The sequence below is a fragment of the Melospiza melodia genome, chromosome 5 (assembly GCF_035770615.1).
Source record: "Melospiza melodia melodia isolate bMelMel2 chromosome 5, bMelMel2.pri, whole genome shotgun sequence".
Lineage (NCBI taxonomy): Eukaryota > Metazoa > Chordata > Aves > Passeriformes > Passerellidae > Melospiza > Melospiza melodia.
Window position 1 is genome coordinate 80,598,456 of NC_086198.1, and position 25,128 is coordinate 80,623,583.

General features: G+C 38.5%; 1 long non-coding RNA gene across 1 annotated transcript; it reads left to right on the forward strand.

Moving 5' to 3' along the window:
• The first annotated feature begins 2,925 nt into the window (after positions 1 to 2,925).
• LOC134418789 (uncharacterized) lies at positions 2,926 to 23,339 on the forward strand. The gene is made up of 2 exons (XR_010027854.1): positions 2,926 to 3,270; positions 23,161 to 23,339. It is a non-coding gene; the product is annotated as an uncharacterized LOC134418789 (long non-coding RNA).
• The last annotated feature ends 1,789 nt before the right edge of the window (positions 23,340 to 25,128 follow it).

Here is a 25,128-nt window from a genome sequence, read left to right on the forward strand (position 1 = left end):
CCAATGAGAGATGAGGCCTTCCAGACTGATACACTTCTAATTTTCACTTCAAATAATCTACATTTGAACTGAAACTTTTACAACTTTAAAATTAATCCAAGGTGACTTGGTTATGAAAACTAAAACCAAGCTGCTCTACTTCCTAGCAGCATCTGTCACTACTGGAAAGGGCTTGTTGCTCTCTATGTCCCATGATTGGCATAAGGACAGGAAAATAAACAAGAAGGGCTATAAAGGTGGTGCTGCTACATTATAAAACAAGTTTCACATAGTTATGTATGCTTTGGACACACATGCATGTTCAAAGAGCATTAATTCAATGATCATTGAAGCTCATTTTGTGATAAAACTAATCCTTTCAAACTTAGCAAACTACATCTTTGATCCAAGTTATCCCAAACTGTAGATTCAGGTTTTTTAGTTTGCCCTGTTTCATCTTGATCAAGAATACAAAGAAACCATCTCAAGGGCAACTTACACAGACATAACCAAAAAATAGCACAATGAAAACATGAACTTCTATGTTAGAAGTCATCCAAGAAAGAAATCACAAACAAAACAGAAAAATTATAATATTACAAGCAAGCCCTTGTTAAAAGCTTACAAACTGATCATTCAAAGGCTGTGAAATTTTGCTGTTTGCAATGGTTTTTTTCATTGTTAGGAAGTTAGAAACGCAAATACTAGAGAAAATGTGATAACCAGAGGGTGTACAGTGTCTGTAACTACAGGTGTGAATGCTCATTCACACATAAAGATGGGTAGGTCCCTTTGGAAATGCAGGCTCAGACTGATGCTAAGATTTTAGGTCTACAAAAATGTTCTGATCTAGAAAAGGAGTAGCATACAGTTTAGTTTTAAGCTAATTCCATAGGAAAATTAACTATATCCATAAATACTTTTCTAGTGAAAGAGAGAATATATAGCTTCTCACTTAGTCAAACAACCAAAAGTGGAATTTGGTGTCTTTTTATGGCTGCATGTCATTGATGAAATGCACTGCTTCCTGCACTGCTAAAAGCACATTTTTGAGACAAAAGCCAGGACACTGACCATTTTTATTTAGAAGTTCTTTAATCTTAAAAATCTCAAAGTTCCAAGTTGTTGTGCTTCTGTGCAAGGAGATCAAACAGATCTGGGGGGAACAGAACAAGAATACTGAATCTTTTAAAATAGTTTTTTGTTGATTTTATATGACAGTTCATAAGGTAAGCTACAACAAAGTGTTTTCCAGCTATTTTGCAAGAAAAAGTGGTTAATAATTACTCTTTGCTGTGTTGGCTATTAGTGTTGTTTTAACCATTTTTTCTTGTGTACACATGCAAGTCTGGTATGTCATCATTTAGGAAAAATCCTATGAGCCATGAGCTTAATGTTTTTTATTATGTTAGGGTTATTTCCAACATTACCCTCCATGTAGAGTAAAGCTAGTTAAATCTTTGCAAAGTTATTACCAGTGAAATCAGCCTAACATCTATGTACCATTTAGTAAATGTTGAATTAAATATTGACAAGTGAAGGCTTTTATGTTGTGAGGTCATGCCCTGAGGTAAGACCGGAGCTGCTGCTTTGTACAGGTTCACTCCAGGTGGACAGGAAACACTTTTAAACTAATTTGTGTTATAAAGAAGGATGATGCCACAAAATGAAACCCTCCTAGGATGGGAAATTTAGACTCAGTCCTGAAGGCAGAGTACCCAGCATTTAAGTTCCTTTTGGTTGAATGTCAAAGAATACTTCAACATTTCTGAGACCAATGCATTTGAGCAGAGTTATAACACTCAGGAATTGTTTATTACTTCTCAAAATCTTTAGAGAACTGGTGATCTTTTTGAAAGATCACTTGAATTGCTAACCCTACAGACCAAGCTCTCTGTCCTGACTCAAGGATCATCCTCACTTCTTCTAGCCTTAGACATCACTCTTGATCTCTGAGGAGAGGAAAGAATCAAAATGCCTTTGCATGCACTGCAACCTCAGTCAGTCATGTGCTTGCTCAAATCTTGAGTTGCAAGGCTCCAGTCCCCTGAGAGCAGCAAGCACTGCCTGAGCCTGGAGTACACACATTCCTCTCAAGGCTGAATGCGCCTAAAAAGGATGCAGAACAAGCCTAGGGTAGAAATATATACTCATGTTACTTTCTTCTGAAAGTCAGTCCTGGAAATCAAGCTAGGAAAATAAACTTTGCCAAACTTTGCCCTATCCAACCTGTCCAGCTATTTTAAATAACCCCAATCCCTGCTATGCTGCAATCTAAGTCAAAGTCTTTTAGTTTGCCTAGCTGTAGTTTTAGGTTTGAAGTTTCATTTTTCTTCATCTAGGGACTAAAAATAATCAGGAATATTTGTGTAACAAGTTATTCTCCCATTCTCAGACTCATGAAACCTGGCAAGCAGTGGTTCACCATTTATTCTCTTGAAGGTTAAGAGATATTATCAAAGTATTCTCCTCTAAAACTAGGGTAGGTAATGTAATATAAAAATAGGTTTCAATGTATGACTACCCTAATTTGTGTAATTAAATATGTAATTACCATATGTAAATATGGTAAAATCCTGCATGTTTCGGACATGTGTGTTTTTCTCCCACTTTGAGGAACTGGGGAATAAAAGAAAAAAGATAGTAAGGTAGGTCCTCCCTCCTCTCTCAAGCTTTAGCTGTGATTTCCAGAGGCATTTCAATGTCTTTTGTTGTAGTTTAAAAAATGGTACAAAAAATGCTTCGTCACACTCAGTAGGTTTCAATTACATGAACGTAAAGATACGAAACTCCCTTACATTGCCATGGCTTATGAAACGCTGGAAATGCTGGTGGCTGAAGTGCCTGCTTTGCATTTCAAAGATATTGGGATCAAAGTCTGTTAGTTATTACCATTTTCAGCTGCTCATGGCAGCCAGCCACGAGGGGGACTCCCCTCCACCTCCCTCAGCAGAGCACCTCAGGGACGTTGTCAGCCCTGTCCTCAGTCCAGGTAAAACTGAACTCTACCCTGACTAACTCAGACCTGCCCTGTCACTGTGGACTTGCCTGTGGGTGACAGGGCTGCCTCTGCCCCTGACGTGGTGACTTCAGCTCACACCTGAGCCCCAGACCTGCCTCATCACCTGGGCAGGTCGTGCTTCTGGCTGAGCCTGATCACGGCTTCCAGGTGACTGGAAGTCAAAGAAATTGTCAAAGAAATAGTACCAAAGACACAACTATATCATAAATCCAGAAGCTGTGGAGTTGCAGGCAAAAAGAACCCCAGAACCAAAGGACTTGGAGGTGCAGGTGAGTTGCCATAACCCACCCCTCACCAGGGTGAAACCATCAGCCTTGGGAGGAGCAGGGCATGGATGAGTGTCATGCCAGGGAGAGGAGCAGGATCTGAGCAGTGTGGGGTAACATTGCTGACTCACTGTTGTTCTCTCTTTCGCTGTAATAAGTAGATCTGGACTAATAGCTAGACTCTTAAAATCTCAATTATAGAAACAGGCTCACAGTTAACAGTAAATTCTTAATAGATCTAAGGTGTGTTTCATCTTTGACAATAAACAATGCTTTGAGCAGTGTTTCTGTTCCATGTTTTTCTGCTCTGAAAGCCAGTCACTTGAAATGTGATGTCCAGACAAGGGGGTAGAAGATACTGCAAACGTTTAGTACAGTATCTTTATTTGTCAAAAGCAGAACTCTCTCAGCTGGTTAGCACTAGTGAGAGAAAAAGGAATTCTCCATAAAAGATCACCTTTGCTTCAGTTGCAGTTGAATTGTAAAATCATTTTTCTGCAGTAAACTCCATTGTCAATCTTTGTTTAGGATGGTAAGTAATACTTTTTAACCACCTAATTATTTAGGTGGTCTAATCATTCATGGAAATAATTATGTAAGCAGAACAGCATATCCTAGGAAAATGTTAGAAATTAAATGTCACTGTAATTTTGAGCGAATAAGATATTTTTTATCTCATTTTATGAAATAAAAGGACACTGACAGAAAGTCATCATTTTGGGTTCAGATTTTCCTGTGGAGGGAAAGAGTAGGACTAGAGCAGGGATCATCCCCCTGTACTCAGCCCTGGGGAGGCCTCACATGGAATCCTGTGTTCAGTTCCAGGCCCCTCAGTCCAGGAAGCACATTGGGGTGCTGGAGCAAGTTCAGAGAAGGGCAAAGGACCTGATGATGGGGCAGGAGCTCCTCTTATGAGGAGCAGCTGAGGGAACAGGCGTTGTTTAGCCTGGAGAAAAGGAGGCTCAGGAGGGACCTTATCACTCTTAGGTCTTTTCCAAAGTAAATGATTCTATGATTCTTTGATTGCCTCCTCTGGAACAAGTATCCAGACAGATGCACAGCTTCTTAGGCAACACAAAATCCCCAGGTTATAAATTCGTACGACATCCTATATGGCCCAATATGCTCTGTTTGTGTTGCTACTGAGAGTTACTGCATTCCAGCTTTTCAGTTTCCCTTCACTGCAGCATTTCCCATTGCAGCAACATTTTGGTCTCTTCAGTCTTAAGTACTGGTTTAAGGTTCAGTGGGAGTTGATTTCTGCCCACTCTTGTTATTAAAGGTTCAAAAATTGAACAAGCTACTGTAATTTCATGGTGTAGTGTGTGAAAGCAAGAACACTGATATAAGGCAAGTCACTAACAGTGAAATTGTTCCTAGTTTTATTGCCAATTGTATGAACAGGGTGTGATAGTGACTGAATTATGTCCAAGTGCATGACTCATGCCATGTATGGCCAAAAAAAATCCTGTAACAACAGTATGTTACTGCATTCCGCTTTGCTGTTGGTTCAAGGGGCATTACTTTCATGCTAAGACTTATGTTGTCAACTAATAAAACATTAACCTGAGAACAAAAACTGGAATCTATAGGTAGTGCACACAAAGCCATTGAGAAGAATATTCAAAGTAGTCATCTTATTCCACAAGCCATTATTGGAATTACTGAGAGCAGCACAGAAGAGTTCTGTTTATAGGTCCCCTTATCTCCCATTTATGGTTGTCATGAAAATCAGGTTTTTAAATACTTCCTGTGGCTTTGTTGTTTGAAAGGTCATTTGCTGTTCCAGACCAGTATAGGATGCAAGTAAATGCTATCCAAGCACACAAACAAGTTATGAAAGAGCTAAAGCACCATGCTAAACCTGGCCTTGGTAATACTGCTGAATTGAGCTGCTTCTGTATCAAATCAATTCCAGTAAATGAAAGAACAACACACAATAATATGGCTATCTGAGAATTGTATTGCTCAACTTATCATTGAGTTATTTTGAAAAAAAGGCAAATGTAAGCAGAAAGTTCACATAAAAGTGAACTAGGGACACTCAAATCTAAGGCTGATTACAAAGAGCTGCAGAAAGTCACTTTGTACATCAAGTGGCAGATAAAATTAATCGCTATATATGCATATTAATGTAGAAAAACTCTTAATAAATACACAGAAATGGACTCACATGTAGCTATTTTTTGAAATATCCTGAAACCATTGTGAATAGTCTTAGAAAGCTGACAGTTGAGTACTCTGAGACAGAAAAAAACAAGAAAAACAGTAAAATTAATCTTATGAGAAACAAAGAAAGTTTACGTGTCCAGATTCCGGTAATAGGTTCCTTAAAAACTTCTTAAATTGAAGTATTTGGATCCACTTTCCATTCTTCTGTGTTGCTTGCCCAATTTACTTATATTGCTTGTTCCAGCTTCCTGTGGCAATGACTTTGACAGGGTTCATACATAGGTTGTCAGTTTTAACTTCTTTTCTGATTACTTATCTGGAATTTCCCTAATTCTTGTGTTGTGAGATTTACCAGCCATACCCGTCCTGAGTGAAGTTGTGCAGGTTTGCCTCCACATCCTTGCATTGGTTCCCTGGGCACACTCCCATTGTGCTACATTAAGCAATTACATCTCACAGGCTGTACATATATTAGTCACTAAAATAGTTCTCATTTTCCTAAATTTTACCAGACATCTAGTTCACATGTTTCAAGACTACTCTGCCTTACAAGCCAGAGCATGTCTTGGTTTACTGAAATTTAAACAAAAACACCACTGTGGTCTCACCATAATCTCCCCAATGTGCCCAAGGAATTTCCCTTCATGTAATGCTGTAACAGGCAACCTCAGCCTTGGGTTTCTCCTCTGCCCAGAGTGTTGTGGTGGGTTTATTTTCAAAAGGAATTGCTATGGACAGGAAATGACTGTTTTGGCAAAATTCTTCACTTCTTTTTCTGAGCTGCTGCAGTACTGTCAGGAACTGGTGCAAGAGATCACTCAGAGCACAGGCAAACCTGAGCTGGAGCCAGATGCTCCAGAACAGGGAAAAGCAGGGCATCAGAAGCAGCAAAGCAGAATTACCAACAAAATGGAGCACTACAGCCTACAGAGGCAGAGTTCTCAGTGTAAATACTCTCTTAGGGCAAGAGGCTGAGAATGAGAAGTAAAGAGCAGAGGCAATCAATCACACCTCGATTGAAGACTGGACTACTCTGAGTTATTAGTTTGCCTTTGGGACAATATTTAATTAATTTATTTTTCTCCATATTTTTCATCCTCTCAAGATTCCTGAAAAAACTTCCTTGCTCAGTTGTTTATTTCCTTTTCAGAAAAGGTTTAATTAAAGTTCTCGCCCCTTCACTCCCATCTTATTAGATGAATCCTTATGCTCTTTCTACTTCAGTTATGGTACAACAGGTTTGTAGTGTCTTTGGAGGAGAGGGGCACAGGTTTCTGACCATCTATTCCTAAAGTCCTGGAAAAATAAATATTGTAGTTAAGCAAAACTATAGAGATTCTTGTACTTGCATACAAGTTTTGTGGCTCAGGAATACAACCCATCAGGGCGTTGCATACCACCAATGCCTGGCATGCCTGCTTCTTTTTTCCCCCTGCCCAACCCCTCTCCAAGAGGAGAGTGTGCACATCAGGCTTTCACAGTGGTTTTTGTTCATTGACATTGCACAGCAAAGGTTTGTGCATGTTGTGGGTGTTGAGTGTTCTCTGGAGCCCTGCAAACTGCTGCAATACCATGACTCACAAATCTCACCATAGAGGGGCACAAAGCAATTAGGCAAACTCATTAACCTTTTTCCTCTCATTTATTTTGCAAAAGAGAGTGGATTCTCTATTAGTGAGACTAGGTTTGGTCAAAAACAAGGGGACAGCCAGGCAGGTAACTGAGACAGCAGAAACAGACGTGTCTTATAGGAATTGTTGAGAGCTTTTAGCAATAGGTATAGTAAAATCCTTCTCTTTTGCACATTTGCTCTTCTTCTTCTCCTCAGTCTCATGACAGCTGAACTGTGAACATAAAACTGTCTGAAATGCCACTGTGAGGTTTGCTTCATGGATGGTTAATTCTAAAAGAGTTTGTTGATGTTCCATAATACGTCATGTATCAATTAGCGAGATGCAGACAACATAATTAATCCTGTCCCTGAAAGAATCTTCTGAGTGACATTTAAGCTTCAGATGAAACAGTTTAATAGGCATAATATGGTGTTCTGCAGAAGTAGTGAGAGCAAATATCCACCCTGTAGTTTAATAACTCATTATCAACAAATGGTATGACATTTAAAACAGAACTATTACTGTTTTATAAGCTGCATGAGAGCAAGACAATAATTTGCAAGCAAACATGATTATAATGCCACAGCATTCAGGTTTTCCAACTTTGTACTCAAGATTTTAATAGACATTGAGAGAAGAATCACCATGGAAGAGGGAAACACCATGCATTTGTATAAACTGTAACTCATGATGGTGTTTCCCAAGTTATTACAGACTCTGTTTGATATTTCCCCTTCTTCAAAAAAACCAATTCACATGCAGTTAACTAACAGCTGGAAACTTGCCTGATTGTTTCCTTGGACTGCAAAAAACATAACCCAGGGAGGCACGAGCACTAAAAAACTGACTTGTATTATTGTTGTTGCAAAAGATCTTGCAGCTTCTATGCAGCCTGGGAGAAACAGCTGGTGTGCTGATGTGCTACATTTAATGTAGTCTCTCTTACTCCTGCATGAATTACTGTCTCAAAGGAAGGAAAATGATGACATACCATAGTAACTTTTCTCTCTGTGGGATCTGCCACCAAAGCTGCATTGGGTAGACGCATAAGCTCATACTTATAAACATATAATCTCTTTTCATGGAACACCCAGAATATATCTAAGTGCTTGAAGGGATTAAATGCTGGTGTCAGCTGTAGTTTGATATGCTCCCAACAGTCCTCAAGGCAGCAAGTTATGATAAATGCTATATTCTTCAGATGAAAGAGGTTTTGCATTTCTCTTGAAACAGAAATTTGGAAAATTTTTATGATCTTCTCCATTCATTCTCCAGTTCTTCTCTTACTATAATTTCCTGTTTGCCCCTCAAATTATTTAGTTAAAGCATGAAATTCATTCATGAAACTCCTTAAGCTCTCGCCATCTTGCCTTTCCTCCTATCTCTGCAAGATCATAATGTCGTGTTATCTGAGGCTCAGTACTGCCACATGGCCCCCCGTCCTTGATCATTTTGATTAATATTTTTTCCCCTCTAGGTGAAAAGCACTGCCCCAATATCCTGCTGTCTGCAATTATCACAGCTTCAATTTTGTTTGAAACCATAGCTTTAACTCTTCAACTCCTTTCTCTGTGTGTAAGTAATTTAATTCCTGCTGGAATTAGTACACATTATGCTGTTCCTGGTCTCTTTATGGGGACATAACCGCATGCTCATTCTTTACCCAAAAATCACAACAGATATAACAGACTGTGTACCATACCAGGCCCTATGGCATTCAGACCTCATTGGTGACCTCTGCCCTGACCTACATCAGCTGATTAAGGTCTAGTATCCTTTGTGGGTGGGATATATCAAGGACAAGATAATCTCCCACACCAGAGGTTAGATTGCATCACCTTGCCATGCACATCTTTGCTCTGATTCATGCCTGTACACATAGTTACACGGAAGCCACAGCCCTCTCTGGCCTAATCAAGACTTGTTTGTGTCTTGTTTCTCGGTCTCTGACTGACCACAGATTTTAGAGACAACAGATTACATGTGATGTTACTTCTCAGGTCTTGGATCTACACTTCTGTTGTGGTAAACTTTAGGTGAAAGCAAACATGCAGAAGATTCCAACTGCATTTGAACACCAACCATCCAAAGCTCTCCTAATTCACTGTTGCCTCTAAGCTGAAGTTATCTGAACTACTGATACAGATTTTTCTACCTAAATTCCCAAGGAAACTCTTGGACTTCAAAGTGAGGGATCTTATAGATATGAAAGCACTGAAAGTGATAATGTGGCAACTGCAAGCAACTGTGGAGACTGAGAAGCTCTCACAGCTTTAGATCACATGTGGCTTAACTTTTTTTTCAAAAATCCAAGGAGAGAGGAATCTGGCTTTGACTTTCTTTCAAGCTGCCCTCTTCTCTACATGTTCTTTCATGTTTGCAAGTATTGCCTTGAAATACTAACAGCTTGGCAGACAAAACATTATGTTAACTACAGTTTCTCCTCTTCAAGGTTACTGTTAGGTGTTTTAGCATGAAATTAAATGATTTGGTTTCTGTAGCAATGTAGACTCCAGGTCCTTTGTGCAAGTCTAAGAGTTGATACCATTCCCTTCAAATTTTCCAGTCCCTGTGTTATGATCTTGTTCTATCTGCTTCACTTGCTCAAGAGCTCAAATTGGGAATTTTTTTTTAATCCTTTTAAAAACAGTTTGCAATCAAAAAGATTTTTACTGGAATACCTTCCTATTGAAAAATCTGAAGGGGTTTTTTCCAGCTGGAAATTCTGGTAGCTTCCAATATTACCTACTTGTTCTTCCTTTTAAACTTAAATTAAAATGTATCATTGTTGTATGACCACAAAAGACTCCTGCCAACTTGTAAACTAAGAAGCAGTAATAAAGTAATGGAACAGTAATAAACATCTTCCCCAAACTTTGTGGCACACCTCAAAATCATTTTGAAATTAGAGAAACCTGATTTGAAACTCTTTGTAAACAAATCTCTACTACTTCTCCTTCTACCCATTGTCTATGATGTTTGTTCATAAAATTCCTTCCTAGTAAAATTCTGTTAAGAGTCAAAAGCTTCATTGCCCTCTCCACTGTAACACACAGTTTAGGAATGAGGAACAACTTCTGTCTGCTAAAACAAAGTCATGAGAATATAATCCTATCATATCCCTTGGTAGGATTTCTCTGTTTCAGTGCAGTGTGGAAAAGAAGGAAAACCCCTTGTTCCATTACTTGTCCATTTTCTTCCTTCTCATTCATGAACTAGCTTTGTTTGACTGGAAATCCAGAAATAGAGATTAACTGTCTTTAAGCAGTTGGGGTTATAGATTCGTGTCAGAAATAAGTAGTTAATTTCTATTTCTTATCAGCTCCTTTTTTTCCTGTGAAGAAAGACTGAAGATTATTCTTCAGCCATTTGCTGTACCTATATATATGTAAAAATTATAGAACTTATATTTGACTTTTTGTTTCCATAACATGAGACTCACTGGGAAACTCACATCCCTGAAGCACAGAGAGATAACCAGGTTTTTTTGTATGTGGCAATGGATAGGGAGGGCTACTCTATGTTTCAGCATTGCATTATTTAGAAAGGTTTGTTTTGAAAAACAAGACAGGACAGAACAAACCCACTAAACCACCACCACCACACATACTCCAGGTTATGAGAACTGAGAAGCAGATATTTTCCCATTTTTTGTTTTCTCCATACAGCCATCAGCTTCCTCCTCTTCTACCCCTGCGCTCTCAGCACTGTGACTGAGCAACAAAGAGCAAATCTCACCCACAGGCAGAGGAACAGAACCCTTCCTCACATGAGGAGCAGAGGAAGGGAAGAATGAGAAATATGAGGTTAGTGAGACTGGAGCAGGGGCTTATAGGGAGAGAAGCAACCCTGCCTGGACTAGGAGCCTGGAGGTATCAGGCTGCTTCAGGAGCAAACAGGGCAGCGTGCAGAGCCTGCCATCAGCTGGCTCTCCAGCTCCCTGACAGTGGCACTGAGTCTGACCAACCATCACAGCTATTTGAGACTAAGATATTAGGATTTCATACACATTTTGTATTTGTTTTGATTCATCCTCTTGTGATTAGCATTAAATACATTCACTAGGAGAGTCTACCAGTAGGAGAGGGAGGTACCCACTGTCAAACCAGGTTCTTGACCTGCCTAACTTGCAGTTTTTCAGCCTTAGAGTTTTCAACTCTATGACTTAGTGGAAGTGGAATTTCCAAGTAAAGAATTTTGGTGATTTAGCCATAATGTTGCACTCAAAAAGACTGGGGACAACCCATTAGACCATAGAACATTAGAACCATTGGAACAGAAACACAGAAACAAAATTCAAAGCAAGCAACTAAAAAAGTCTGTGGTATTGCCAGTTTTTGCCTCCTACCTCTGAGGATAGATGATCCAAAAAGTGCTTGCAGGAAGAAAGAATTTTACAGGTGTTGGTTATTGTTCTTCTCAAAAATCATGAAGTGAAAATTTACTCCAAATCAGGTAATACTGAAGGTTATTAAAAAGAGATGGGTCTGTTCTTTTGATGTTCTTTACAGACTTGAGGCAGTCTGTGATCTTTGCTTGCCTTTCACACTGTGTGGCTAAGCAAAGGGTGCTTTCTGTGAATTAATTTTTTCTACCTTTGGACTCAAAAAGATAATGGATAAAAAAAGATAAAAGATCACAACCTCAGTACTGTACAATACTTTCCAGTGTTTTCAGGAGATCAATGTAAATCTTTGCCCCTGAATTGCCTCACCATAAATAACATATGTAAAACAGAATTAGGACCCTTGGCTGAGTAAGGAATGTCTTAACTTGTTTTGTAAAGGATATGGTGCAAGGAAGATTTCCTTCACAGTTCTCAAAATGTATTTGGACTCAGAGTAGATCCCACAAGATTGAGTGAAAAAAAGTCACATTCACATAAATATTTGATCCCTCTTAAATACAAACAAACAAGGATACAAGAATGCCCATCTATCTGTTATGAGTTTCCACATAAATTACTGCACAATCTAAGAAACCACCATACCTTTTCTTTGGATCTTATTGTTGCAAGATTGTTCCCTTGTATATTGGTTAGAATACCTATGTCAGACCCCAAGTTCACAACTCACAATTTGTGCCATGGAGCTGAAACTCCCCATGAATTTTTGTTTCCTTTTTATAATGAGCTTTTTACTATTTTGTTATAATAAGCTGTACTGCTTGAAGACAGAAGTTAGTTCTAATAAAGCCACTTGCCAAGTTAGCATATGATTAATATACAGTTACATCAATTAAAGAAAGCACTAAAGATTTTTTTGCCTCCAAGGAATGCCATAGTTACAGAACAGTTCCTCCAGAAGATAAAAGCTGGGACATTACATGCACAGACTCCTCTCAGACAGAAGATTCCCCATAAAAACAAACCTTTTTTGAATCAGTAAAGAGATGGGGTGCTGCTGGGCATCCTCTGCTGTGCTGGCACTCAAGAGAAAGGATGACAAAGAGAAGAAGCTCTTCCTTCCCTCCCAGAGAGCAGAAAAGGCTCTGGATGGCCAAGCCCTCTGCCCACGAGTGGAATTTCACTCAGAGCACGGCTGATGGGGGCGGGGGAGGCGTCACTGCCCTCCCCATGGGGCAGAGACTGCTCAGGGCTCCCTCTGCCCCTCTGGTGCACAGTAACCAAAGGCACCACGAGACACACCTCTCTGCTCCCCAAGAAAGCTCCTAACATGTCCCGCATATTCCCTGCATATTCCCTGCCTGCATTGGCTTGGTAAGTACTCAGCCTTAAGTCCTTCAGGAGGGAAGAAACTGAATAGCATGTAAGGAACAAAGTCAGCTGGTGGGGGAAGAAACACAGGGCAGATAAGATAATCTGTTGCCTTAATATTAAGTCATTAATTGTACCAGTATAAAGTTGAAAGAAAAAAAAAACAGTGAGGTAATTCCTCAGAGAAAACAAGCATGTTTTTCCTTCATTTCATTGGTTTTCATGCAGTCTGTTTCACTGCAACAGAAGCCTTAGAAAGACAATAACACCTGTCTTAGGAAGCCTTTGAGCTAAGAAAAAAAAGGAACAGGAATTTTAAATTAAGCATTAATACAATAATACAAAATTATTGTTCATTGTAATACCCAGTTCTGTACTTGCTGTTTTTCATTCAATCTTACATATAGAGCATTCTGAAGAACACACAAGCTGAATTTTTAAAGAACTGACGCATCTTAGAAATTCTGCATTTTTCAGCTTTAGTCACATGGATGCTAATAAATTTAGTAAATTGGAAGCTGACTCCAGAATCTAGTTGTTTTTCTCAAAACTCTTTTCAAACCAGTATCTTTCTCTGCTTGAACTTTATATAGGAATTCAGCCTTGGGTTCACAATTATCACAGCAACTTTCTCAGACTCAGCACTGTTCAGTCAAAGGGACCACACAGTGCTTGAATAGGCACTGACAGGGGACACACTGTCGTATTTACATTAGTGCCTCACTTAAGGGTCTGAGTGTGCTTCCACCAGCATCTGCCAGACGTCCTGGCTTGGATCCAGGAGACTGTAATAGCAATGCCAGTAACAATTATTGGTGATACACCCTTCATTCCCAAAGAACCATTATCGTTGGTATTAAATATTTACACAGTAGTGACTACAAACCCCAGGTTTGGCATTTTGTTTCAATATCCAGCAGATAAAGAGCTTCTTTGTAGGGAGTTCACCGCACTTGGGGTGAAGAAAATAATATGAGAAAAACAAACAAAAGAAGAAAGGGCAAGTCCCAGTAAGTCAGTCATGCTGTACACTTTTATCTTACTCTGCTGGAACTTTCTGACCAGCATAGTACAGGATCATTCTAAAACATCAGTGAGGTATTTAAGAAAGTAATGAAAAGTTGGTAGTTTTCAAGACTGTGGTTGGGCCATGAGGAGTTTGCTGAGGTGTTTTCATCTCAGGACCATGCAAATGGTGTAAAGACAAACGTATACCATGGACAATGAGTCACAGAGTGTGCTGCTGAGTTTGTCTCTCATAGCCATGACATATGTATAGTTTCAGAGATTTACAGCTCAGAAACCTGCTGGGAGGACAATACCAGCAGCCATTCTCTGTGGGAACAGACTAACACCCACTGCCTGTTTGTTTTTCCCCTAAAAACTTTGGGCGTTAACGTTTCTAGCAATGCCACTATAATCCCCTGGAACGGCATCAGCAAGTGGGGAACTTTGCTTCAGTCTCATGCCCAGCATAAGGAGAGCTATTTCTCTTCCTCCAGTTCCCATAGATCAGGCTTGGACTAGTGGAGACCCGGAATGGCACTGCCATGACCTGTCCTGGAAAAAATGGTACTGAGTGTGCAGCAATGAGGAGGAGGTTCACTAGGGAAAAAAATACAGCCAAAGAAAAGCTTGAGGCTGTGGTATAGCTATTCATGGTACTCCAATACAGAGCTTTGGAGTCACTGTCACCACACACAGTTAAAGAAATACTGCTTTTGGTGTGACTTTTGCAGAGTGATACAGCCCTAATCCCTCCAGCCACTCAAGAGCAGCCAACAGTCTGTGTCTTGGGGTGAGCAAGCCTTTGAAAGGCACTGGAATGGAGAGGTCACTGAAGCTGCTCCTCCAGCTCATGTCCATGGCTGCCTCTTTTTGTCAGGCCTGCTCCTAGCTGCTGCATTGAGGCATGCAGTAAAAGCACCTGGTTAGAGAGCTTTTCAGTGTGCTCAGAGCAGATTCCTACTTGATATGATTTCTATCATCTCACCCCAAACTGAGCACTATGGCTACTGCTGAAACAGCAAACAACTACAGAGTTTTTTACTATGTTTATGGCTATCCAGTTCACACAACTGAGTTTAAAATTAAATTTAGCTTGACTTTATAAAGTCAGTTTTGAATCTTCCAATTCCATCCAAGTCCTGCTTTGAATTTAACCTAATATGCCAAATAAATCCCCATGTAATCTTGTTAATCTGCAGTCACTAAGTGATCATCATTCCACCGTGGAGCAGGATTTACAGGAGATTAGAGTGGAGAGTCTCCAAGCTGGCTCAGGGAAAAAAGGCAGTGTTAGGCACAGCAGCCCATGTCCACAGAGCTGCACGTGGGGCAAGGCACAGGACAGAACCAGATCTGGGACCTCACCTCCGAGTCACACTGGCTGGGGGTGTGTACCAGCTCACTCCTGGGTGCAGGAGAGTCTGTGCTCCTACAGTCACTGCAGAAGTAGCTGCAGACTGGAAAAAATAGGCTATGAACAGACTGCACTGAAATAAACCTTAAGGAGTTTTCCTATTGACAAGACAATATGGTGAAAATGTTGAGCTGCTAGGGTAAGGATCAAGGCCTGCTAAAGCCACATTGGTCAAGTTAAACTGAGCTTAGACATATCCTGAAAGGACACAAGCCACAGCTAAAAAATATCAGGTATTTAACCCAGTGATTAATCTCTGATCTCGAGAGACAGCTCCTGTACTTGATGACTGCTGTACCAGAATGACTTCTCTGAGGAAATGCACAAGAACTTAATCCAGAGGAAAAAACATTGATGAAATGAAGAAATGTCATGGACATCAATATTCCCTCAAATATATTTGCAGTCCAGACACATGTTCTTATTTTCCACAGGGAATCTTTTTCTGTAGATATCTGAACAGTAGGCTGAATCTTACTTAATTCTTAATTCTATACTTAATTCTAGAGCACAGACCAAGGAGAAGAAGATAACTAGAAACCCTGGAAGATAAGTAAAAACCCAATCTTGTTTTCATTGAATAATATTTATACTTTGAACAATTGAAGAACCTGGCCTTTAAAATTAAGTTGGTTTCTGTTTCAACAATCATATGAACTATGCACAAATACTTAATTGAAAATATAAAAAGGATAAGCTCCATTGTTTCATAACACTATATCAGTTTAACAGATACTTCTGCTCCTATCAGTATTTGAATTGTTTGTTGCTTTCTTCTTCTTCTTAGGAAACATATCTACCCCTAAAGCAGAGTTTAGTCTTGCATGAGAAATTCCTTTCTAGCAGTCCTCTCTGATCCCAGTAAATACATGCTAATGTGAGAGGTAGCAGTACTAGACTAGGCTATGCTAGTAAATATGCTCCATTGTGCACCATGTGATGAACTAAGGTTTTGTAAAATACAAATATGCCTCTGGGATTTTGTGGCAAATGTTAAGTTTTATTCAAGAATAAATTGTGGTTAATTATCTGTCCCAAAGGATGGCAGTTCTGGGGTTCTTATGGCTAATTCAAACAACTGTAATATCAGTTATTCAGCAGTGATAGTAATTAGAAAGATTTCCAAAGGAAAAAATCCCTTCTAGAAGTTTTCCAAGTTCTGTAGGCAGGTCAAGGAACATAAACTTTTCACAGTTCTAAGGTACTTTTTAAATAAAATTTTAAAAATAAAATAAAGTAAGATAATAAATTTACCATCACTTAACATTCTTTTTTTGACCTAGAAGCTATATCCTGAGTCATTTGAACACAGGAACATTAATCCATTGAATGGAACATTAATCCATTGAAAATGGATTAATGGATGTGAAGATGGAAATTCAAATGGAAGAACGACCTGGAATCTGATGTGTGCCGAGATAATTGTAGTAGATATGTTATAAAAATATGCAAATCAAATAAATTAACCCAATAAAATTAAAGACAAAAATATATATGTGGAGAAAACCAAGTGATTATAAGACGACAGTATTAGTCAGCTCGTAAGGAGTCTGGTCATATGAGCTTTTAACAGATCACAATCTATGCAACATATATATATATATACACATATATATATACTATATTTATATACAGGTGAAGAGAGCCCAAAATTAAGATGGTACAAACCACCCACCTTCCCCTGGCACATCTACACTCTTCTTTTAACTAGTTCAGAACCCCCCAGTTCAACATCCCAGCTTGTAAAATACACAAATATATGTGTAAAAAGAAATGCGTTGTTTAGATATATTATTCTACTTACTAAGGTCTTAATTCAGGCTGAAATTTATTCTTTCACTCATTCTTTCAAGAACAAGTCTTCAGTTTTTCCTTTTCATCATTGCCAAACCTCTTTTATACTGTTTGTTCTAAGAGTGTTAGTCCATCCTTAATTCAGAAAAACTGACTAATTAAACAAAGCTGTTCAGCTGCATTCCTCTGCTCAATTGTTCCTGGAAGGGAAAGAACTCAACCCCACTCTGAGAGAAATGCTCACACTTTTGTGGCTGTTGGGAAAAATGGAACAATTTCCTTGAGCATTTTCCTTTGAATATTGCTCTTGAAAAAAAAAATTAAAATATCATATGAATTGTATTCAATTTAAAGAAAAAAAGAACCTAAGATTCTGCCTTTTGTTCAGTATTTTCAGAAGTTCTCTGATTTCAAACAAAGGAAAATTACATAAGAAAGTCCTATAAGAAATTGTGATTTCTTTAGAAACATGATAAGTTAATGCTGGCTTCTTTCATAATACCTCTTATATTTTAGTAAAAGTCTAGGGTAGGGATTTAGCTACTCTGAGATATAAATACAGATCCTTAAACTCACACAATCTAGAGAGATTCCCAAACTAGACTTTCAAAGAAAAATTACATCTCTGAGATCTTTTCAATAATATGTCAGTTTAATTCTTTAGTATTCAAAGAGATTTCTGTATGAGCGAGTGTTGGTTCTAAAAAAGTGCTGACAGGACTAATGGCAGCCTCAGCAGTAAGTCAAAGGGACATGATAATGGATGATTTGGCATTTGCAGTGCTGCAATACCCTGTCAAGCTCTGGGTCCCTGGGGATGAGAGAGGGATGTGCAGATGGATGGAAGCTGCTCGGGGTATTGGAACATCCAACATAGAGGCAGAGTCTGAAGGAGTTCAGTCTGGAGAAGCAGAAGCTTAGGAGTGAGTTTAATTACTGTCTTCCACTTCATGAGGCAGGGGGAGGCGAGAAAGGACATGAACAAGCTCTTCTTTGAAGCAGAAAGGGAAATTCTGGTTGTACATTCAAAAAGATAATGTTCACAATGGACCATTTAAAGAGGCACCCAGGGCAACTTCTGAGAAAAATGTTTTAGCATTGAAGTTACTTCCACACTGCTACTCCAGAAATCTGGCCTAGGTGAAGCCCAGAGGTCACTTCCAATCTAAATTATTTTATGATTTTATGACAAAATAATTTTAATAGACATAGCTTTTGACAACATAAATTATACAAATTCCCTTAAGGAAATAAATTATACTACCAATAGTGCTCTCTAATTGGTGCACTTCACTTTATTTTTAGATCTTTCTTGTATATAAAGACCAAAAAGGCAATCAGACTAATAAAACCAATGAAAACATTGTCATACTGACAATTGCCTCCTGCAGTTCCAGTCCAAATCCCTAGTCAATGGTCAGCATGAAGATAGCACATGTGCAAATCTTAACTATTTCTGATTAAGTGTAATAATCAAATCCAGTATTGAGGAATATTGTGGCTGTTATTGTGGCACATTAACAGCCACAGAATATTTCAGGCTATTTGTCATTCCCCATGGGACTTTGAGCTGTTGGATTTCTGGGTAAAGCTCACTGTCATAAGATCTTTATGGATTTGCAAGAAATGGTTAATTTGTTGTCAATTCCAAGATTTCATTCTTCAAACATTTTCTGCCTATTGTATTTTTTGTGGTTATTTTCTGTCAGATATGATATGCCTAAAACAAATAGTCTTCCACTGATATTTTCTCTTAATCTTGAACTTTGCCGAGGCAAAGTGAAAATTTTAGAACCCTTTTTTTTAGCCATCATAGCCATCATCAAGTCTGTAGTTTGAGGAGTTAGTTCTAGGCAACTCACAAAATTATTCTAGAAGTAATTGATTCAATCATGTACGTAAATTACAAAGCTCTTTAAAATGTAGGAGATGAAGGATCAGGATGCATATTCCAAGTTGATACTTAAATTACTTTCCATATCATTTAGTAATCTAAAATACGGAACTATCTGTTCATCTATTCATTAGACAGACCACAAAAATATTATTCTCTGTCAACAAACTTTGGCTTAATTAGGTTTGGGCAAAAGGGGACTGGAGATTACAGCTACCTCTTCCTATACATTTGACTGTGATTGACATGTCTTTGATAAATTTTAAGCACAACATGGATTTCATGACTTTAAGTAATGTTTTTTTTCTGTTCCATTTTGTAGCTTTCCTGCACTGCAGATAAAGCCAGCTATTAGTACAGTCTGTAAATGTAGCCTGTGATAAAGGTCTGGAAATAGTCTGAATGTTGGAGTTAGATAACAATTATTAACACTTTTCATATCAAAAGATATTTTGACTATATAGATGACAAGCTGGAGCAGCTCACAAAAAGAAAGTGAAGATCTTTTCTACCCTAATACTAGCCTATTTATAGTTTACTCTCTCGGGATTATTTGGCTTACTGAATTGGAGAGTTATTTATCATTATCTTTCTTTCCTGCTATTTGTGTTTTTAGTCTTCTCTGTCTGCTCCAGCTACATTTAATACTGCTTTCATGCATTCACTTCCATCCTTCCATGGAGCTGGACGCCAATATCTCACACATGCTTAGGAAGAGCTCTATCCACTGAGCTCCTGACCTTTCTGATACAGTATTAGCCAGCTGTCCTTGCCCCCAGTGGTCCTAAGGGTCTTTTCCAACCTACCTGATTCTGTGATAAGCAAGAAGCTGGGATGATGGGATGATGTCTCTCTAGGCTGCCCACTGCCCTCTGCCCATGAGGACTCTCACAGCTCTTTAATCTTTCTCACTTGTTTCTTAATTACCCATCTCCCCCTTCCTTCTCTCTTTTCCCACAGGCAGATTTCTTGCCTTCAGAAGTTCAGTTCCTTCTATTGCCATTCCCAAACTGCTCTGGAATTTGCAAATGCACATTTCTACTCTGTAGTGCACAGCAGCTGAGGTCCCTGGTGTCTCAGCTACCATCCAGCACTGTGCTGTTCAAACAGCAGCTTGCCAGCAGCAATATTTTGATTTTGTGTATAACGATGTAGAATTGAGGGGAGACTTCTCCCTCTAATAGAAGTGAACCTATAGGGGACCCTCAAGTACCTTTTAAATCCAGGAAATCTTCAAGCTGAGAGATTAAACACATATTAGATGCTTGGTTTACATATAATTTAAGTACATGGATAATTTTACCCTTATCAACAAACCTTATTTAGAGATGAGGAAAATGAGGCATAGCAATTGTAAAGTCCACAATTCTGATATTCACTATCATGACATACTGCACAAAGACTAACTGGACTGAGGTTTAAAGGCTATGAGCATTTACTGGCCTCTTCTGCCTCTCTAGTGTCAAAGTGTCTCTTTTGGGCACAAAAAAAAAGAAATTTAAGTTCAAACTCAAAACCAGAGTTTCTCTCTCAAAAAAAAAAATAAATTGTAAGATACAGTATGTGAAGAAAAAAATCAAAGTGAAGGCCAAAGGTGGAAATATGACCATTGGATTAAGTAATAGGCTTTTGTTCAAATTTGAAGTATAAGCCAGAATAAATGCCTACTATTCATTAAAGACCATCCCAACACCTCTCTCTTGAGAAGAGTGTCACATGGAGCTATAACAGCATGCCAAGAACTCTTAAAATGTGAAAAAAGAAACAACAGGTTCTGAGTCCAAATTTGGGCTCCTTTCAAATCCTGCTCCTCTGGTTTGTGTATGTTGGATTTCTTCTGGTTTGTCAGAAAATATCTTGGGAGGGTCACTGGAAGGCTCAGAGTATTGGTGTCTCCACAAACCAGGGCTTCTAGAGAAATCCTTGGAGTCCTTCCTCAGCCTCTTGTGAACACACATTTTCTCTGGTGCTGTCAGTGCCCATATGCTATTTTTTTTTCCTTTGTTTTCCTCTCAGAAAAGGGTGTGTCTATTTCATGAAGATCTGTTTTCTCTCCAGGGAGAGCTCCCCCAGGGTACTGTACCCTCTCACACAGCATGCAGAGTAGCTGATTTTTCCCTTAACCACAGAGGCAGAGTAGGAAATCTGTGGAAGATTATGCCAGGAAACAATGTCTAGACTTCACACACCTCTGTTTTCAGTCTGTGCAGCCTGCTTCCATCTATGAGTAAATCACAGTCATCCTTCAACTTACTTCAGCGTCTTGCTTACATATGGAGCTTCTTCATTCTTTAAATTCACTTCTCATCCATACAGGCCAAGTGACCTATTTTTTGTGTTTAACAACCATGATTGAGAAGTGATAACTTCCCTTGATTACCTGCAGATGTGACTCACTGGATATTAGGCACTTTGTAAGCACATCCGTCATGGTATAAACTTCCTTCTAGAACTCAGACTGGTTAGTCAGACTTAGCATTTGTAAAGACAGAAAAAAACATGTTTATTAGAAATTGAACAGTTCTTATGCTGTTCTTAATCTTAGACATGTCTAAGAAAATATGGGCACAAGTTAATGTGATTATCAGGCTGGAAACACCTGCAATTCCCCAAAACCCAGGTGCTGTGGCTGGGGGCTGGCTGGGCTGCTCACCTGGTGAAATCAGAGCTGACAGTGTTAGTGGTGCATTCACTCACTTTAATGTCCAAAGTGCACAGGAGGACAAGGGCCAAGGAAACCATTCTCTCCCTTTTCCCTTCACTGGAAGATAAAAGTACAGTTTTGGAAGAAATTGCCCATACAGAAGAGGCATTGATGTAGAAGAATAAGGACTGTCCATGCTCTCCCTCACCTCACCTCTACCTTTTAATTGCATGGTAAAATACTCAATTACTCAGACTCAGAAGTTAATGTTGAATGCACCACTTACGCTCCTGGGTGATCTTTTTCTATATGTACTATAATTTAGTCTTTAAATGTAAAATCATCTACTGCTTCAATTCTACAGTACAGATATTGAGTTTCCCACCATTCTTGACCTTGTATTGGTGGTGTTAAAATGTCCTTATTCATAGGGCCTTTTGGATTATGAATCCCTGATCTTTTAGCCTGTTACATTTTTTTAAACAACAATTTTGGAAATAAAAATGCCTGTAGATATGCATCATTTACCCATATTGCCCAGGAACTTTCAAACACATTCAAAATTCAATTGTTGAACACCAGGAGGGTTTTTTTTTACAAAACTTTTGGAGAATCACAGAACAGCTCAGGTTGGAAGGGACATCAGAAAATTGTCTGATTCAGCCTTTCATGAGAATGGGAGCCCAGGTGAGACTGTCTAGGATCCTGTTCATTTGCACCTTGAAAACTTCCAATGATGGGAACTCTACTGCATGGGGAGGTTGCTCCCATAATTGATTGTACTCACTATGAAAGATTTCTTTCTTATATGGAAACCTCCCCTGAAACAACTGGTATCTCTTGCCCCTTCTCTTTGTGGCTCCTTCAGAAGGAGAGAGAGAGCCTCTGCCCTCTTTGTAGCCATGCTTCAAAACCTGAAATTCTGTGGTGAAGCTCTTCCCTGAATCTTCTCTTTTCCAGGGAGAAAAGACCTAACTCCTTCAGTCTTTCCTCACACAGCAGATTTTCCAGCCCTTTGATCATCAAATGTATCAGAATTATATATTTCAGAATTATAGTCACCATGCAAGTGAAACACAACCCATTTTGAGTCAAGGCTTGCTTGCTGTTGTTGCGTAACAAGTGTAACACAGATCTGTTTTGTATAAAGCTGGACTTCTCTATTATCCATTGTTCTTCTGGTAGCAGTTTTCCAAACACAGCTATCAGTAGATGAAATATTCTAGATTACAGGTTAAGATACAAGGTGTATGACTGATTGTTGCTTGTTGTGAGATCAACAAATATTGCCAGAAAATAAAACATAATTAATATTATAAATTGCCCAATAGAACAGTTATGCAATAGAACTCAAGGAGAGAAAAGTAGGAAATGACATTTCTACATTGAAATATATACAAAAAGAGTTACTGTTTTGTTTTTATATAAATATTTCAGACACATTTATAGATAATAAAACCATAAACTTTGCTTGCAGTGTCATGACTTTCTTTTATATGAAATTCTTCCCTTTGACATGAACAACCATACACTCAAATTACACCAGAGTTTTTACTTCATAAAAAGTGATTCCTCATTTGTACTTTTCCATGAGATCATAAATGCAGATTGCAAACCAATTTCATCTCCTATTTCCAGGTTAAAACTAAGCACAGTCCTTCAGCTTTGGTGGAAGATACCAGGACTTTGTCTGGGAGTGTTTTGGAACTGGAACTTCATGGATGCCAGAGTTATCATCAAGGTCATACTAAATAACAAAAAATAAACTTTCTCACTAGATTTTGCAAATTACTGGTTAATAAAGTATCTAATTCATACCCACTGTGTTTTTATCAATTAAGGTCTGAAAAGGTCATTTGTGGAATAGCCTGCAAGTTGTGAAAGTTGGGTAGAGCATTTTAGCATGTCAGATTCTCTAGACTTATAATTTTCTATGGCTTAATACATTCCTATATTTTGTGTATGGCAAAAATTGACATATTTTAATATATAATTGTAATCATGTGTTGCAAGGCCAAACAATATTAAAATATATAGTTCACTTATATATGACATTATATAGGTATATTTTATATATGCGTTGTATTGTATTGTAGATATATGCACGTATTATATATAAATGTAAATATATATACATGTATACATGTAAATATACATGTAAATTATATACATGCAAATATATGTATTTTATATATATAAAATTATATATATATATATAAAATTTTATAAATATACATGTGCATTATATACATGTAAATATATGTATTTTATACATTTTTATATCGCAGCTCCCAGGCTGCAAGCACTTGTTTTACCAAATAATAGTCCTGTCTCCAGTTTCTACCTGAGACACAGGAGTCCTTGAGCCAATTACCCATCTCAAGGTCTAGTAATAACCCCTCAAACCAACACAGTCCTCTTTAAAATTTTAATTCTCTCATTTACTGATGGTCTTGGGTTCAGAGATGACTGACGTAAACAAGCAGATGAACAGACAGTCTTTGGATGGAGTTTTTAAGATTCTATTATTTTTATTCTAGGATAGGAACAAGAAAGTAAAGATCATTTAGAAATGGTCCCCTTTCAAAAATCCAATGATCTTTCTGTTCACCTTTCACATCTGATTCCTTTTTAGAAGCCCAGAAAAGCCAGACCCCACTCCTTTATCAGGTTGCTGTAAGCACAGCTTAATTCTCTGCTGAACTTTTGTCTGGCTGAGAACCAAGCCCTCTTTATTATTTTTATTCTCTCAGCAAATTCTTCCTCTGCAAGATATACTCCTTTCTTTGTTAACATCTACTTTCTTTGTCCATATCTTGTTCTATTGCACTAAGGCCTCTTCCAAGGTGAAAAATAATTTTGTTTCTGATTTATGCCAACTCGTGAAAATTCAGGTACTTTGTTTGTCATGATGCAATTGTTAGTAATTTTTTTCCTGTAGTAGGAGTACTGTTTCGCTGTGACTGAGGCAGTATCACTGAATGGGGCTTTTATGGGGCTTGGGTCTGAAGGAGAACTCGGGGAGCAGGGGAAAGTACAAATGTAAACAGATATTACTGCAAACCAGGTGGCAACACTAGACTGCTCTGGGGACCAAGACAGCAGTAATCTGTGAGGTGCTTTGCCTGGCTCTGTATTCAAGCTCAGGTAGGAATATCCTTCCTAAGAGCTGCTCTTCTTTTTCCCCAAATCCAACTTCTAGGCAAGGGAATGCAAAAGTTTTCCTAGCATATTCAGCTCCCAGTTAATGGAACAGGCCACAGCACAAGAGCTATCACTGGAGAATGGAGCTGCCATTTCTATCACTTTTTACTGCATGCAGACCCATGGACTTTTGTTGAGGAGCTGTCATCAACTCAGATCACAATCTTTTAAAAGCAGGTTCAGAAATGTGATCATTTAACACTGTGGGAAGAAAATAATGTGGTGTGAATTCTCATAGCCCACCTTAAATTAATATATATGTTAAATTAAGTGCTTCTTAGTTGTAGAGTAACTCCTTATAGAGTTTCTAGGAGAGAAACTGTACTGTGAATAGGAGAGAAACCACTCACATTGCTACTTGTTCAGCTTTTAATAGGTTTCAATGTTCAAGCGTATTCCTGA